The sequence below is a fragment of the Odontomachus brunneus genome, unplaced genomic scaffold (genome assembly GCF_010583005.1).
Source record: "Odontomachus brunneus isolate Ranch 3 - 2012 unplaced genomic scaffold, Obru_v1 Obru_scaffold_062, whole genome shotgun sequence".
In the NCBI taxonomy this organism is placed as follows: domain Eukaryota; kingdom Metazoa; phylum Arthropoda; class Insecta; order Hymenoptera; family Formicidae; genus Odontomachus; species Odontomachus brunneus.
In genome coordinates this window covers 39971-50404 of record NW_022639512.1, presented here as the reverse complement: position 1 = coordinate 50404, position 10434 = coordinate 39971, and positions in this window count along the sequence as shown.

Genomic DNA, 10434 nt, shown 5'->3' with positions numbered 1-10434 from the left:
TCCCCCCTTTTTTCCTGCCCCGTCGGGGCGGGGGAGTGATGATGAGGAGGAGGAGGAAGCCCCCCCACCTCGGGTACTGAGGCCGAGGAGGGGCAGGTGGCGATTGAGGGCCCACCAGCTCCCCCTGTACCAATTGGGGGGAGCTGGCGGGGCCAGATGAGGGTAAGCCGGGCGGTGTTCGCCTCCGGGAGGTTCTGAGGGGTAACCACTCCCCCACTCTCGGGGGCGGCACCGTCCGGCAAAGAGGAGGGTCGGTAAAGGCCCTAACTAGTGTTCCGGCCTAAGCCCGGACACGTGGGCGGGCGCGATCAGCGCTCCTGCCCGGGCTGCCCAGTACCAGGGGCGGCCGCCTGGCGGACTTCCCCCCTCGGGGGGTGGCAACGGTCAGCCGCACTCTGTGGCAGAACTATCCTCCCCTCGAGGGTTAGGGACAGGGGAGGGGGTCGGGAGCGGGCGGGCAATCCCGCTCCCGGCCCATCCCAACCTCCCGACTCGGACGGAGGGCTGCGAGGAGGAAGGTGTCCCCTCCTCGTAGCCAACTAGGAATACATAGCGCCGGCCGACTAGGCCGGCGCGGGAAGAAGCGCGCAAGCGCGAAGGCGCTGAGAGCCCCCTGAAGAATACTAGAAAGTGTACCGGGGGGCCCTCGAATTATGGCGCACGTGTTGGACATCCCCAGGGGTTTTAGTGGGTATACTTCCCCTATTTTCTAGGGGAGGGAGTCCCACATACCCCCGGAGGCTTACCCGAGCCCCCGGGGGATGCGTAACGCATTTCCCCTGGGTTATAAAAAAAAAAAAAAAAAAAAAAATGGTGTAATAACTTTCAACATTTATAAAGTTTAATCCTATGAATACAAGAATAAATATATACAAGTTTATAAACATTTTACGATACACATATTATACGAATGCTAACACGTTATTATGCTGTAATAGTTATTTAGTAATATTGAATAATATTCTATAAGACGACGGTCGATACCTATGTAAATCAATCCGAATGTCACGATAAAGTCTATCATTTCTTATATGAATTTAACAATACACATTTTCGATTCTTATATGATATGATTACTACGCGAACGTATAGACAAAATGTAAGACATTTATATCGTTCGAAGAAGTGGTGTAGTGTCTAAAGCAACAGACTCATAATCCGCGCATGTACCTCAGAGTCTAAGTTCGAGTCCCACCAGTGCCAGTGAGAATTTTTATATGTGATGTGATATTGGAATCAAGTAATCTACAATTTTCGAATAGTTTCTGTTACAAAAAATAATATATATTATATATAAAAAATTTTAAAAGTGTATACATCTACTTAATAAAAATATATTAAAGCTGATACATAAGCTATATGAAAAATTTAGATACAGAAAAATAGAAAATGTATCTGAAATTTCAGACAACCAATCTGATATTTACGAACCAAATGATAGAATTTTATTAATTTCGATAAAATATGATTATATAAAAATATATTAAAAATGATAGCGCTATATAAAAAATTAAATACAGAAAGATAGAAAATATGTTTGAAATTTCAGATAACCAATCTGATATTTTCAAACCAAGAACACGATAGAATCAGATAGATATTTTTCTATCTGATCCTATCAGACTTTTTTAGCAGGGATTTCGCATAAGATATGAATGATAGTACCCGGTATATTGTCATAGAAAACGAAATATTCTTATTCGTGATATTTTCATAACAATCGATATACAATGTTTCGTAAAACGTTTATTGATTTTCACTTGCAAAGTATGCGGAATATATAAAAAAATCTACATTAAACTTTTATCGGTAATATATTATGTCGTTTATGAAAAACACGAACCAAAAATACGGTTAGTTTAGATTGAATTTTTTCTATCGGACATTTTAAGCAAGGACCCGTTATTAAGAGATTTAGTATTAAATGCTTAGGCTTAAACTGTCCCAGAATTTATTGATCACGTAAGAAAAATAGCGGATGATATTTTATTAAATAAGCGAGAAGTTGCAGCTAGACCCATGGCGAGACGAATATTCTCTCCTAATAAAAAATGTTGATCGATAGATTCACCTAGAATTACCCACGACATATACTTCATCTTGTAAGCATGAATTATTCTCAATTTTGTCATCACATTATCTTATGGATAGCTCAGAACTTAACCTTGTAAGTAATTTCTCGTCCGAAAGCGTAGTACATATTATGGAACCGCCACGTGCGAACAAAATGAACGCAAATTCGAATAGTATCGAGCAGGCGGCTTATCTACACTGTAAAAACAAGTGTGTTACATTAACACATTTTACGTGTGTAATCCGTGTTGTCGTTTTTGACACGCTTGCAGGTGTGTAAATATGCAACACACAAGAAAGTGTGTAGATTTGTAAGAAACGTGTAGGTATGGTACACGAAAAATGTGTTTTATAGACACGTATGATTCATGTGTGCTAGCTGAATGTATATATGTGTATGACTTAAGTATGTATTGTATTAGGACGTGTTAAATGTAGTGTGATGGGAAACGCCGTGGCGGTCGGATCTGCGTCTTCTTTTCGATCCGGAGAGAGAAAAATACCCAAAGCGCCGTTTGCTGCTAGCTATGCTGGGACTTGAACCTGGCTCTTTCGCTTGCCGGGCGTTGCACTAAACTACTGAGCTATTTAACGTTTCATACACACAACACTTTCTTTCCCATATAACTTTGTAAACGTTACATAAACTGCTTAGATAATAAAAATATGATAAATAATAAATAATATAATAATAATAAAATAATATAATGATAATAATATAACAATAAATAATAAATTCTACTATTTTATCACCTATATAATAGCTAATGCTTTCTGCAGACTAAATGTAAAAATATTTGTCCTTAACAACTGCATTCATCACATCATTAATATTATCCACATATTCTTATTCATTCGTTTTGATTACTGCGAGATTTCATGTGTAATTCCTGTAAGTGTGTAACTCTAGTAATGTGTTGTTCTTTCTAAATGTGTTATTCTGCGATTCCTGCATTATTTTTACACATTATATGCATTCAATTTACCGTGTTGCGGTTTTAACACACATGAAGTGTGTTATCCACTGTAATACAGAACTCGTGTGTAGATCCATGCACTTCGTGTGTCGTTTCAACACATCTACAACCGCAGCTGTGTTGTTTAAACACATAACACACCAAATTAGTGAATTATGTGTTGTTTTAACACACCAGATAACACGCCTGTTTTTACAGTGTAGAATTCGAACAGTCGTAGGTTTTCTATAGCATCAAATATTAGTTTTATCCCGATTCGTCAAAATTTATCTCTCATACCTGTATTCAACGGTAAACACATACCCGTGCGACAATTTACCTCTGACTGTCGAGGAGCCTGTACGCTAATTGAACCGGATGATAACGAGTTCTTCTTTAGAGCGATTTTACAGACGAAATTAATTGCAGATGCCTCTTTACTTCGCTCCATATACACTTTTAACGACCTCGAGTCGTTTTGTGAAACATTAGAAAAAGAATTCGGTAGATCCAAAAGTTTTGAATAGTTGAGATTAGAAGTGAACTATTTAAGGCAATATAAAGACGAATCTCTTGAAAAATATGTCGAAAAGACTAAACAACTTAACACAGAGTTAATATTCGCGATTTCAAACTATCCTGATCCGACAGCAAAGCAGGACTTAGAATTTTCGTAACAAATAAGTTAATCGATAATTTGGGAGAATTCGACTAAAATGTAAGTTAACATTTGTCAGCGCAAAAGTTCCGTTCACTGGACGACACAATAGAAAGCACCATTCGATGTAACTAGGAATATCATTCGCAACGCGTATAAATAAGTCAATTCTACCATTCTCACCGATCTACGTGTAATTATTACAAAAAATTGGGTCATGTAGAAGCTGATTGTAGGAAAAAAGCTCTTTATACACGGAACTGACCCAATCAGATTCAGACATACAGAAACTCTAATCCCAATATTAAATACGAATTACCATCCCAACGTCCCAACAATAATCTCTATCATGATAGACGCGAGCAAATACTACCTCTTAAACATCAAAATGTAATTTTCAAACGTAAATTTCACAATGACAAATATCGAGGAACTAATTTTGCTACTAATTTTGATACTAATAGACGATATAATCAGAGTTATGAGATCGACTGTCAACGTAGCTTATCAACCAATGTTAATTCGAACTTTTACCGTCAGAGCAACCTCACGAAATTTCATCCGCATTTCTTTCGACGAGCTTCGGAATTCAAACGACAGATTCCTGCTAGATACGGGTGCTGACGTAAATATTATCAAAATAAATGCTCTTAAACTCGAGACTTTTATACACGACGATAATAAAGCAAAATTGCAGGGAATACCCTTATAGAAATATCATACTAAGCATCATTGATAATTACTTATTTTCAGTATTAAAAATACTGGATAATAAGTAATTATCAATGATTCTTAGTATGATATCTCTATAAGGGTAACGGAAGAAACTCAGCTAACGTTAGAGACCGTATACATGCATTCAAATACGGAAGTTCATGAATTTTACATCGTTCCCAACAAATTCCCTCTTAAAGAACAAGGTATTATAGATTCAACTTTTTTACATAAAGAAAATGTAAAAATCGATTTCGGAAAACGGATAGTCATTATAAATAATAATAAAATTTTTTCTCTCGAATATAGTAATCCGGTAATATTGCCCAATAAGAGTGTTTGCCCCGTCGCGATACAAACAAAATAATATAACGTCGATACTGCGCTTATAACTCGAAAAGAACAGAAACTTCAGAAAGGTGTCTTCCTGTTAGACAGTTTAGTTACTGTAAAGCGCGGTGAGGCCTACACATACATAATAAATACGACGGAAGAAAATTTACATATAGAAATTCCTGTAATTAATGCTGAGCCAGTGGAACTTCTTATGAGTCCGAGGGACAGCTCGGTATTTCAAATAAATTCTGCGATTTCTGCTAACGTTACACATAGGTAGAATTACTAAAAGAAACCTTACGATTAGATTTACGACTTAGATTTACGATTAGAGTTATTAAAAGAAACCTTACGATTAGATTTGAACGAAGAAGAAAAACACTCCATAATGCTTTTGTTTGAAAAATATAATAATATATTTCACTTTGTGACGGCTCAGTACCGAGTCGTCACGAACCCGTCCGACCGAACATCAGTCGGACGGGAAACCGGCGCCTAGGCGCCATCTAAATCTACCACCACTTCACGCGACGGAGCGTTTCCGCGCCGCGCGGCACCCCGACTCTGAATCGAGAGAGTATATTACGCGACGCCGAGCGAACGAAGAGAGATTCCACCGAGGTAGTCAATCCGCTTCCAAACCGACTACTGAGGCCCGCGAGACTTCTCGCCTCCGAAGACGAGCCTTCTCGTCGCTATCCGCGAGACTTCTCGCCTCCGAAGACGAGCCTTCTCGTCGCTATCCGCGAGTATACTCGCATCTATTCCGTTAACGAGGATACTCGTTACCAGCCACACTTCCACAAGAATTCTCGTAACCACTCCATCGGCGAGCCTACTCGCCAAGCTATTCCAAGGACAAGGCTTCTCGTCCTATACTACACCTTGGCGAGACTCCTCGCCGAAACCAGGTTATCATAGGACAGGGGTGCGGACTGCCGCGTCTCCACCAGGACTTCCTGGCTCCTAAGTAGCAACCTCTCGAGTGCGACTGAACACACGCGAGGTATCGAAGTACCGCGAACCGTCCCTACGAAACCACAAGCGTGTAACTCACTGCCGTTCGGGACGACGTCCCGTCTAGCGAACTAGTTCTATTTTATTGTATCACCATACATCCTCACATTTTGTTATATCAGTAAATTACTTATCTGTTTCGTCTTTAAAAAGCATAATAATAAATATTACACATTTTAAAACCCGCCATCCCTGGTTTATTCTTTTGCGAACTCGGCATGCGGCGAGCATAGATCCGTGGCATTTCCGGAGCGACGGCCTACCGTCGCAACTTATCAGGAGATAAGTTGAAAGGAATGAGTAGAATTACGCATTCTATAGAAACGACGAATAATGCCACTATCTGTGTTAAACAATATAGATATCCACCCATCCACAAAGAAGAAATAGATAATCAGATAGATAAAGTCCTGAAACAGGGAATTATTCAGCCCTCTATTTCTCCTTACAACTCGTCTCTTTGATTAGTATAAAAAAAACCGGATATTAATGAAACAAAACGGTGAAGATTAGTTATCGACTTTCGTAAACTTAACGATAAAACAGTCGACGACGCATACCCCTTACCAAATATATTAGATATTTTAGATCAATTAGGGAAGGCCCGATACTTTTCATGTTTTGACCTGGCTTCAGGTCAAAACATTTATCATGATGAATACACAAAGATGCTATTCGAATTAAAAACGCACCTGCTACGTTCCAGCTATTAATGGACAATGTTTTAATGGGTTTACAAGACCATGCGTGTTTTGTCTATTTAGACGACATCGTTATTTATGCGGAAACGATACAAGAATACAGACAGAAATTGGCACAATTATTTCAACGGCTCAAAGAAGCTGGCCTCAATCTCCAACCCTGAAAAATGTAAATTTTTCAGAAAAGAACTAACTTATTTCTCGTTATATCAGAAAAAGGAATAAAATCAAATCTGTTAAAAGTAAAAGAGGTAGAACCTACACAACACGCATGTCTAAATGACGTTTTAAAGACGTCTTAAAATTATGACGTCTTATGTAAGACGTTTTTATGATGCTTCTAAAAATCGTCTAAGAGATGTCTTATTTCAAATGTTTCTAAGACGTTATCCAAAAGACGTCTTAAAATTGTCTAAAATAAAACGTCTTTAAGACATTATAAAAAGACGTCTTAAAGATGTCTTAAAAACATCATATTTTAGACGCCCTTTAGACATTAGGAAAAGACGTTTTAAAGACGTCTTAAAAACATCTTATTTAAGACGTCTTTAAGACACTAAAAAAAGACGTCATAAATACCTTTTAAAAAAGACGTCGATAAGACATTTTAAAAAGACGTCTTAAAGCAGTATTAAAAAAATTTTATTTCAGACGTCCTTAAGAGTTTAGAAAATGACATCTTATAGACGTTTAAAAAAAACGTCTTTCAGACAATTGTAAAATGACGTCTTAAAGATGTCTTTCTTAAGACGTTTTTAAGACGTTACCCAAAATATGTCGTGAAGACATTATCAAAAAATATATTGTAACTGTTTTAATTAATATAACATATAAAATTAATAAGCACTTAAAAAATTGCTCGTGCAATATTGCGAGACACGATAAGTTCTGAATTGCACTTTATGACAATCTGTTATAAATGAATACTAAAACAAATGTCATCGCAATAGTTATAACAAATTGTGACATGTTGTTTGTTTAACGTTCGTCTTCAAATAGTGAATACGAGAACTACAGCTCCATCACTTCCGACCAGAAAGTATTTGAAAAATATAGTTTTATTAAAAAGTATGTATATATTTATATAAAAAATAACGTTTTTCCCCTTGTCCACAATTTAGGATAACCACTTAGGGTTACATTGATTAAGTTTCCATCGAGGGTTCGAATCGGGTTATGGTTCCTGCACACAGAACGCGGTAATGCTTGCCGCGCGACGGAAATCCGCGCGACAGCCAATCAATATGTTGTTTTTCTGTAAAAGCTAGAAGGTTATTACGGAAAGCAGCATATTGATTGGCTGTCGCGCGAACTTCCGCCGCGCGGCAAACATTACCGCGTCCTGTGTGCAGGAGCTATTAGAATCGGGTTAAGTTTGTTCTTTTTCGCTGCACAGTTGTACTAGTACAATAAGTTAAAGTGAGATAAACATATATTTGTCTCCCTTCAACTTATTGCATCACTAAGCCATAAGCGCACTTACATGGGCGCGTCGAGCGTCGAGCGTAAAGGCCAATTTTATTGAGGCAATGTTCCGATATTCATTACCAATACTAAAAATCTATAGTTAATGTTCCATATATAGAATATTGGAATATATCTTTCATAAATTTTCAATTGTTATATGTTAAAAAATTTTTGTACATCAAACATAACCTCCCTTATTTACAACATAATCTCCTTTATTTACCCTAGTAGCGTCAAAAAGCTGGAATCTGCAAGTCCAGATTCCAGCGTCAAGAAGCTGCGCAACTCGATGCTCAACGCTTGCATATAACTGCACCTTAACAGTCGTCAATACGTAACGGGGCCTCACGATGACAAAACATGAAAGAATTTCGGTTTTATAACCGACTACATACTTGCAAGGGGATTAAAAACCTCTCGTTCATTTACCATTTTATATCAGCTTCTTTTACCGGTTTTAAATTTAAACAATTTGAAAATTTAGATACGTTGCCTTTATATGTTATCCATTACAAATAACTTATATATTATTATTATTACTTATTTATTATTTCAAATATTATTACTTGAATTATAATTCCCTTAAAATTAAATTTAAATTAATGTTTAGAATGTGATATTAAATTAAATTTTCTATTTCAAAAATTTGCATACTGTATCAATATCATCAAAATAAATAAAAATAAATAAAAACACTCATTAAAAAAAAAATTATTGCTCACCTCCGTGAGCAAACTTGGATCTTACAAATTATGAAGCAAGCACCTAACTCACGAAGCCAACTGCACTGGTTAGAAGTACAGTTAAGACCTTCACACACACTTTCCGTAACAGTAACCGTAAGACGTAACGTATAAATTGACCAATCACGTTGAGAATCGTCGAAACATAAGGTCGCCATTTTTGTGAATACTCCATCGTAATTGGTCAATTCTTACGTTACGTCTTACGGTTACTGTTACGGAAAGTGTGTGTGAAGGCCTTTATCCGGAAGGCTCATATGGCGCGCCGCGGTGCGCTTCGGATATGGCCAATTTTCACAAATGTATTACTCCGAAACTAAGGCCTATTCTATCAAACGCCGGGATACGTATCTTTTTTTTTCATCTCCAGAATAATTACAAAAATTGGGGTCGAAATCCCAGGGTGAGTCACCTGGTCCTCCCCTTGTTAGTCATTTAGAAACATTCTTTCGATTAAAATTTTACAGAGACTTACTATAATTCACGTTCCAGTGAGGAATGACTTATCGATCGATGTCTTTTCGATGTCGATCGATAAATCATTTCTCACTGGGATTACAGATATTATAGATGCTATAGTAAAATTTTTCTCTATGAGGATGTTTTAATTTTGTTTGAATTCAAGAGCGTGTACCAATCAGATTCACGAATTTTATAACAGTTACAAAGCAGCTTTCTCTGCTGAACGCAGCCACTGTTTGGTCTATCACAGAGCTTAAAGCATATAAATATGTCATTAATCCAACCCAGGTTGGTTTAACCCAGAGCAAGTGATTGGTCCATTTTGTGATTGATCCATTTCTTTTCTGCTTATTTCTTACTACTACTCCTACTACCATTGTAGATGACGCTTTACTATTACTTCTTATAGCAATACTTTACTCCCAATGTAGACGCCCCTTTAAGGTCCGTCTACAATGGGAGTAAAGTATGAAGTAAGAAGTAAGAATAATAAATTGACCAATCACAGTCGAATGTGAGAAGAATAATCGACTGTGATTGGTCAATTTCTTACTCTTACTTCTTACAACCATACTTTACTCTCATTGTAGACGGACCTTTAGAGTCATTCTACATTAGTGGCAAATCTTAGGGTTGCAAGAAAATTGATCAATCGCAGACAATTCTTCTTTGTTTGTAAGAAGAACGATCGACTATGATTGGTAAATTTTTTTACGATTTTGCGATTTGCAACTAATGTAGAACCGGCCCTAACATTCTGTTACAGAAAAGAAAAATTACAAAAATTGGTGGCAGCACTTACTCCAAACAAGTCCGCAACCTATTAAAATTAATTTTGACGGATGATTTGTGTCGGCAACTATCGTGGACTGGACACAAAGGGAGCAAAGCTGTTAAAGATACGATGATTGCAACAATTATTACTGGTACTTTCTAATCTGTTTAATTGTTTTTATAAACAGTATTTATTACCCTTATAGAAATATCATACTAAGAATCATTGATTAATTACTTATTTTTAGTATTAAAAGTACAATATTTAGTAATATTCTGTGATTCAAATACAGCTTTTAGTACTCAAGTATTTCAATATTTAATGTTACAAATCCTACTTTGATTTCAATACTTAAATATTGATTGATTTCAATATTTAAATATTGATATTGATTAATTTCAATACTTAAATATTGATTGTAATACTTCGTCCAGTGATAAAATACTTACGCAGAACATTGTCAATATTTAAATACTAATATATAATACTTTGCTAAGTGATGAAATACTTACGCAAAGTACTGTTAAGATTA